A 9218-nucleotide genomic window follows, 5' to 3' on the forward strand; every position below is an offset into this window, starting at 1 on the left:
CCACATATCAAATTATCAAAGTAACGAACGCGAATCATATGAGAGTTTGACGATAATTCCCATGTGTCCTCAGGGGCGCTTTCCTTTATATAAGAGTTTGTACAGGCTTGTCCTTTGCTACAAAAAGGATTGGGCCACCTTGTTGCACCTTGTTTACTTTTGTTACTTGTTACCCGTTACGAATTACCTTATCACAAAACTATCTGTTACCGATAATTTCAGTGCTTGCGAGTTGGGTTCGACATCTTAGTTATCAAAAGGACTACGATAGATCCCCTATACTTGTGGGTCATCAATCATGGATGTGAATATTTGAGTTATGAGTTTGGTCTTCATTTGAAACAATGCGGAATAGTTTCACAACTCACGGCACCTGGAACACCACAACATAATGGTGTGTCCGAACGTCGTAACCGCACTTTATTAGATATGGCGCGATCTATGATGTCTCTTACTGATTTACCACTATCGTTTTGGGAGTATGCTTTAGAGACGGCTGCATTCACGTTAAATAGGACACCATCGAAATCCGTTGAGACGACACCTTATGAACTGTGGTTTGGCAAGAAACTCAAGTTGTCGTTCCTTAAAGTATGAGGCTGCGATGCTTATGTGAAAAAGCTTCAACCAGATAAGCTCGAACCCAAATCGGAGAAATGTGTCTTCATAGGATACCCAAAGGAGACTGTTGGGTACACCTTCTATCACAGATCTGAAGGCAAGATACTCGTTGCTAAGAATGGATCCTTTCTAGAGAAGGAGTTTCTCTCGAAAGAAGTGAGTGGGAGGAAAGTAGAACTTGATGAGGTAACTGTACCTTCTCCCTTATTGGAAAGTAGCTCATCACAGAAATCAGTTCCAGTGATTCCTACACCAATTAGTGAGGAAGCTAATGATGATGATCATGAAACTTCTGATCAAGTTACTCCTGAACCTCGTAGGTCAAGCAGAGTAAGATCCACACCAGAGTGGTACGGTGATCCTATTCTGGAAGTCATATTACTTGACCATGACGAACCTACGAACTATGAGGAAGCGATGATGAGACCAGATTCCACGAAATGGCTTGAGGCCATGAAATCTGAGATGGGATCCATGTATGAGAACAAAGTGTGGACTTTGGTTGACTTGCCCGATGATCGGCAAGCCATAGAGAATAAATGGATCTTCAAGAAGAAGACTGACGCTGACGGTAATATTACTGTCTACAAAGCTCGACTTGTTGCGAAAGGTTTTCGACAAGTTCAAGGAGTTAACTACTGTCGGGGATATACCCCGCGGTATGACCCGGCCAGATGTATAACCCGGCCGGACTTGGCGACTCACTAATGACCCGCCATGACTGGACGACTCACTAAGTGACCCGCCCGAGCCTGGCAACTTATGGGTGACCTGGCAAGCGGATCAAAGGAGCGACAAGACCCAGGGGCCCAAGAGGCTCAAGGCCCAGAAGGCCGGCTACGTTATGGTAGGCCGGCTTAAGAGGAAAGGCGTGAGGAATATCTCCTTTACGAGGAAGCAAGACCCGGACTTGTAATCAACTTGTAAGAGAAGATAGACTAATCCTAGTCCTACTAGGACTCCACATGTAACCCGCCCCTCTAACTTATATAAGGAGGGGCAGGGCTCCCCAAAGGGGGAAGGGCGACATAAAATAATCTCTAGGGCTAGACACAAAGCGCCGGCTTACCGATGACTTCCTCATAATCACAATGAGACCTAGCCACAAACAGCATGTAGGGTTATTACCGGATGATGTTTCCCGGGGCCCGAAGCTGTCTAAATCCTCGTCTTGTGTGTTGCGTCTCTTGATTCCGCTCAACCCCTTCAAGCTACCACATAGATGCGTTGGCCTCGCGACTAAGTCCTTACACTAGGACATCTGCCGTGACAATTCCACGATAGTTGGCGCCCACCGTGGGGCCTGCGCACGGTGGTGTTGAGTTCTTGGAGGATCTTTCACATGATTGAGAAGCTCGCGAATTGATGGATGAAGAAGAGCCGGCGCGAAACAATTGCGCAAGGTAACTCGAGGTACAAATTGTGATCGAGAGGAAGCTAGGGTTGCGGTTCGCTCCGCTGCCGCTGTGCGAAAAATCGCCGAGACCGCGATCTAACTTTCCGCTGGAGTTTTCCTTCTCGGTTTATGCGACGCGCGTAGCCACCAAAGCTGACATGAAGCAATCCTGCCCTGTGGTCAAATCGTCGCAGTCCTCGGTTTCCTCGGGCCGACTAAACTAGGCGCACGCACATGCATGCAAGGGATCGGCTCCCGTGTCTATACGAGAAGCCGGCAACTTTATTGTTTATAATCGGAATTGTGATCAGCTTTGGATCTGGTAATAAAAGGATCAAGGGAAATTAAGGTGGTACTGAGTACAGTGCCGCCGCCGCTGCAACAAGTCGAAGACGTGCACGAGATCAAATCGGCACAAGGTTTAAGCCGCCGAGACCGACAGGATTGGACAGTGTCGTCGTTCGTCCGTGTTTAGATCAAGTTCCGAGTGCTACCTGTACACGTGAAGGATTAGAACTACAGGTCGAATCAGTACACCACTCATCGCAGCTCAGAGGACGCGCATGACGCGGGCAGATATATCCAAGTTCAGGATCAGTCAACCCATGTGGTCTCCTCACGTGGATCAAATTAGTAAAATAATACTAGTATTAGTAATGGGCACATGGACCAAGGTCTAATGGATTTTAACCTCCTCACGTGAAAGCTACTCATCAGGATAAAATACAAGAAGGGCTTTGGAATCATTCAAAGATTAAAAATCTGCCTGCTGCTAGTCTGACACGGACTCAGACGTACATAGGAAAAGGAAAGCCAGCTGCCTTGCTACGTGGACGCGGATTCGGCCCTGGACTACGATAATCCAGCCTTTGCCTATGGGCCGGCCAAGCGGCCATATGAGTCGACCGCGCCAGATCGCCGCTTCGCCGAGCGGTTGCGAAAACTCCTGCTTCTAACGAGCCATCAAGCCGCTTCAACCGCAGGTCCTGCTGCCTCGCCGGCTTCCGCAAGACGCCTTACGGCCCTGCCCCTCCTTTCGTGCGTCTCCCTGTTAGAGAAAAGAAAAGAGATAAGAGGAGATTGTCTAGACAAAAAGTCAAGTGGCCAGGTCCTTAGGCTGTAAATGAAAGCTCAAGTCGCCAAAACATCAATCGTAGAGTGGACGTCTGATGCTAATTGAGCAAAGCAAGTTCAGAAGGTTAACAGAAACAAAAGCCAAAGGCTAGCTAGCTGCCGTATTACCGTCACGCGGAGGCCTGGCGCAGTACTGCAAGTACTATGATACTCATTCATCCAACAAACGCAAGTTTTATCTACATCAACTCGATACGATCTCATCCGCGATTGACTGGCCGTCCGCGCGGTTTATCGCGTCTGTGATTGACTTGCCCGACCGCGCCGGCTTACAACGTTGTGGTTGTCTCTCGCGACCGCGTCGGCTTATAACGTCGTGGCCGTCTCTCGCGACCACGCCGGCTTATAACAAGGAGGACGACTCACCCATCCGCACCGGCTTAAAAACGCTGCGGCTGATTCATCTGTCTGCTCCCGCAGCCGACTCACCTGTGAGTGATTTCAACTTAACCTAGTGATCATCAACTTCATGGCGGATTATTTCTGGCCTGACACATCAGGTGATATCCATTTTAAATATATTTTATTGGCACATGTTGTTTTTGTTAAAAACAAGTTTATCTTTGCCTTGGTCTACAATATTGTTTATGCAGGGCAATTATTTATGAAAAAAGTGATATTATACCGCGGAGATGGAGGCACGCCAACATCTTTTGGCACAGGTGGTCGTCGTTACTCAACGGACTCCTGCGCCGGCTTACAACGCCGTGGCCGTCTCTCGCCACCACGCTGGCTTACAACAAGGAGGACAACTTGTCCGTCTGCACCGGCTTAGAACGCCACGGCCGGTTCATCTGTCTATGCCGCCTCTGATGTTACGGTCGTCTTTACCGTCCGTCTCTTGCAGTCTGGTCTACATCAACACACCAGGCCGCACCTATCGGCATGAGCTGTTTATTGAGTATGAGAAAGTCACTGCTTGGGAAGCCGGTTTTCTTCCAACAAATTGGAGGCAAATTATCATGTATTATCAGCCGACGTCTGCACTGGATGGCTCAATGGGCAGGCGCACAAATCGCCACCACTACAGTTTGGTTAAGCTTCAAAACAACCAGTTGGAAGGAACCATTGGCCGAGTTGCTGACGCGGCTCATACGGGATCATTTATAACCCGCCGCAGTCACCTCAACCTTCTGTGGATTCACATCGCGTTATCAACGCTAATGATATACACCTTCTGCTATGGTCAAATATGGAGAATCTCAAGCCAACTCTTCGAGTAATCTTGAGACTCGAGGGCTACAATGGTATGGCTCGGCAAAAATAGCCGGTTTCAATGAATGCAAGAACTCCGGGTCATTGAAGGGAAGATAACCCGGCCCCGGAGGCTACTCTTTACTGGCAAATATTTAAAGGCCGTCAGAAAAATTTCTGGCTCAAAATGAAGATTCCGGTTTAAAATATAGCTCAAGAGACATCTCTCTCCCGCAAAGCTTTGAAGCTATCAAATCCGGATCAAAATCCGGCTCAAGGTAAATTTGTCTCTCACAAAGTTTTGAAGCTTTTAAATCCGGTTTAAAGTTCCGGTTCAAAAAGATTTAAATCTCTCGAAACTTCGAGTTCTCAGAAAAATTAAAGGTTGCCAAAAGAACTTGCTGCCATGATGCGCGGTTCAAACTTGGATATCCTGCCTTACGGCTTATCTTATTATGATCACTTGGGGGCTTCCTGCTCATCGAGCATAGCTATCAATACCCTCTTGATCGGCGCAATGCCAAAATTTATATGGTCACTTGGGGGCTTCCTGTTCAAACATAGGTCGTATTCAAACCAAAGAGAACATAGCTGTCGATACCCTTTTGATTGGCAAACCGCCGAACCTACTTGGGGGCTTCTTGATCGTATCTGAATCATAGCTCAACCCCTTTGGGAATCGACGTGGATCGTATTCGAATCAGCATCGTTAAACAACTCTGAAGGTCATTTGGGGGCTTCCTGTTCAAACATAGGTCGTATTCGAACCAAAGAGAACATAGTTGTCGATATCCTCTTGATCGGCATCGCCAAAGCCACTGTGGGCTATATGATTGTATTCGAATCTTAGCTTAACCCCTTTGGAACGGTTTACTGATCGTATCCGAATCAGAAGCCTCAAAAAGTTTTATTCTGTCTCTGGTAAAGTTTATTGCAGCCACAATTACTTAACTTGAGACCTTTTTGGGATTATATCTCAAATATATATAAGTGTTTTATGCTTAACCCGGCTTGACTTTTGACTATAAGTCGCCAGTTTATGACAATCATCATCTATGTGGAAGCATTGGCTTCTAAGGATTGGGTTATCACCCTTACTGCACGGGTTATGTAAGCTGACAGTACAAATTCAATATCACAGTAGTTATATGTGAGATATTATAACCCGCCCTGGTTTTGACGCTAAGTCGCCAGGGCATATGTTGTTTAAACTCTCTGCAGGATTTGCAGAAATATGACATGTAAACGATTAAGTTCAAGCTCATTACCAAAGTTGATGCTTCAAAATGATTATCCATTCTGGATTTTTCTCAAAAGGCTATAAGCCGCCGGGTCATGAAAATTCCGGTTTACAATGAAGGCGTATTGAATTGCCATCGGCCAAGAACCGCCGGGTATTTAAACTCCGGATTTACTTGTCAACAGATAAGGTATTTGAATTCTTTAAATAGCCAACATGGCTGGATTTTCAATGATGATATTGAATGATTGAGGTTTTCATACCGGATTATATTATTCAAATTTTGAATATCCAACATGGCTGGATTTCTATTATCATTATCAATAACCAGTATTATGATTAAGGTTTTCAAAGTCGCTTTAGCGCCACAGCTATTATCTTTATCAATGGGCATGATTTATTTTACAATGGAGGAAATAGTCCCGAGTCGCTGCAGGCTTATGACCCGGCACTTGGGGGCTACATTATTCAAGTTGAGGTTACATAAAATATGCAAGTCTCATGTCGCTGCAAGCATGCACCATGACACTTGGGGGCTAATGCAAAGTCATTTTTATTGGCCTTATTGAAGACCCGACTCATCCCATTGTAATGAGCCGGCCCTTGGGGGCTACCAATTGCTCCTGTTAAAATTCAAGATACACAAGCCTTATTCCATTATATATTGAAGGATCCACTGCTCAGTTGGTAAAGCATAAAGCTCATAACCTTATGGACGTGGGTTCAAGCCCCAGGATGGGGTTACATCATATGATATTATTTTCAATGAAAAGTCCCAGCTTAGTATTATCTTACTAAGCCGGCCCTTGGGGGCTACACGTTACTGCTCAAATTTACATCATCATATTTACAAAGTCCCTGCTCATTATTACATAATGACCCGACATTTGGGGGCTAATGCATATTGCTCTTTGCTTAAGACAATTCTAGGATGACCGGCTACACTACTATGATTATAGCCAACTCATGGGGGCTACACAACTGGATTTCATTTAAAGCCATGGTGATAAGTCCCGGCTTATTCATGCTGATTAAACCGGCCCTTGGGGACTACATGTATTATGGATATAAGGGAGAAATATCTTCAAATTTTCAGTTTGAGTAAATTAGATTGACCCGGTGTCTGCAAAAATCATAAACCGGCGTCGGCGACAATTATGACTCAGCATCATCTATTTATAACCCGGCAAGTTTTATATCTCAAGTCGGCTGAATATAAGTTGAATATTTGAAGACCAATATTTTTGTCAAGTCGGAGCATTGAAGGCCGACTCAAATGGATGCTTTATTTACAATATTTCTTCTACAAGCAAATTGACTATGAAGTTGGTCCATTGACCTGGATTTTCCAGAAGGAGGAGATGACAAGGACTTAAGGATGATCAAGTGCCGACTTACAAGAATATTTAACCCGGAGTGCAACCTGCCAATTTGTTCTTGTGTTTATGTTGCAGATCAGTTTAACATGGATAAATCCAAATTAAACTTGGGGGCTAATGTCGGGGATATACCCCGCGGTATGACCTGGCCAGATGTATAACCCGACCGGACTTGGCGACTCACTAATGACCCGCCCTGACTAGACGACTCACTAAGTGACCCGCCCGAGCCTGGCGACTTATGGGTGACCTGGCAAGCGGATCAAAGGAGCGACAAGACCCGGGGGCCCAAGAGGCTCAAGGCCCAGAAGGCCGGCTACGTTATGGTAGGCTGGCTTAAGAGGAAAGGCGTGAGGAATATCTCCTTTACGAGGAAGCAAGACCCGGACTTGTAATCAACTTGTAAGAGAAGATAGACTAATCCTAGTCCTACTAGGACTCCACATGTAACCCGCCCCTCTAACTTATATAAGGAGGGGCAGGGCTCCCCAAAGGGAGAAGGGCGACAGAAAATAATCTCTAGGGCTAGACACAAAGCGCCGGCTTACCGATGACTTCCTCATAATCATAATGAGACCTAGCCACAAAAAGCATGTAGGGTTATTACCAGATGATGTTTCCCGGGGACCCGAAGCTGTCTAAATCCTCGTCTTGTGTGTTGCGTCTCTCGATTCCGCTCAATCCCTTCAAGCTACCACATAGATGCGTTGGCCTCGCGACTAAGTCCTTACACTAGGACATCTGTCGTGACAATTCCACGACAACTACGATGAGACCTTCTCACCTGTAGCGATGCTTAACTCTGTCCCAATCATGTTAGCAATTGCCGCATTTTATGATTATGAAATTTGCCAAATGGATGTCAAAACTGTATTCCTTAATGGATATCTCAAAGAAGAGTTGTATATGATGCAACCAGAAGGTTTTGTCGATCCTAAAGGTGCTAACAAGGTGTGCAAGCTCCAGCGATCCATTTATGGACTAGTACAAGCCTCTCGGAATTGGAATATATGCTTTGGTAGTGTGATCAAAGCATATGGTTTTATACAGACTTTTGGAGAAGCCTGTATATACAAGAAAGTGAGTTTGAGCTCCCTAACATTCCTGATACTATATGTGGATGACATATTGTTGATCGGAAATGATAATGATTATCTAAATAGCATAAAAGGATACTTGAATAAGAATTTTTCAATGAAAGACCTCAGTGAAGCTGCTTATATATTGGGCATCAAGATCTATAGAGATAGATCAAGACGCTTAATTGGACTTTCACAAAGCACATACCTTGATAAAGTTTTGAAGAAGTTCAAAATGGATCAGTCAAAGAAAGTGTTCTTGCTTGTGTTACAAGGTGTGAAGTTGAGTCAGACTCAATGCCCGACCACTGCAGAAGATAGAGAGAAAATGAAAGTCATTCCCTATGCCCCAGCCATAGGTTCTATCATGTATGCAATGTTGTGTACCAGACCTGATGTGTGTCTTGCTATTAGTTTAGCAGGGAGGTACCCAAGTAATCCAGGAGTGGATCACTGGACAGCGGTCAGGAACATCCTGAAATACCTGAAAAGTACTAATGATATGTTTCTCGTTTACGGAGGTGACAAAGAGCTCGCTGATACGTCCATTTTGCATCATGCTTTTATATCGATATTTATTGCATTATGGGCTGTTATTACACATTATGTCACAATACTTATGCCTATTCTCTCTTATTTTACAAGGTTTGCATGAAGAGGGGGAATGCTGGCAGCTGGAATTCTGTGCTGGAAAAGGAGCAAATATTAGAGACCTATTCTGCACAACCCCAAAAGTCTTGAAACTTCACGGGAGCACATTTCAGAATATATACAAAATATTGGGCGAAAGAAGTACCAGAAGGGGGCCACCCACCATCCACGAGGGTAGGGGGCGCGCCTCCCTGCCTCGTGGGCCCCCCGGCAGCCCTCTGATACCCATCTTTGGCTATATGGGGTCTTTCGTCGAGGCAAAAAATCATAAGCAAGTTTTCGGGATGAAACTCCGCCGCCACGAGGCGGAACCAATCTAGGGCTCTGGCGGAGCTGTTCTGCCGGGGAAACTTCCCTACGGGAGGGGGGAATCATCACCATCGTTGTCATCAATGATCCTCTCATCGGGAGGGGGTCAACCTCCATCAACATCTTCACCAGCACCATCTCATCTCAAACCCTAGTTAATCTCTTGTATCCAATCTCTGTCCCAAAGCCTCAGATTGGTACATGTGGGTTGCTAG

The sequence above is a fragment of the Triticum aestivum genome, chromosome 6A, assembly GCF_018294505.1.
Source record: "Triticum aestivum cultivar Chinese Spring chromosome 6A, IWGSC CS RefSeq v2.1, whole genome shotgun sequence".
NCBI lineage: Eukaryota > Viridiplantae > Streptophyta > Magnoliopsida > Poales > Poaceae > Triticum > Triticum aestivum.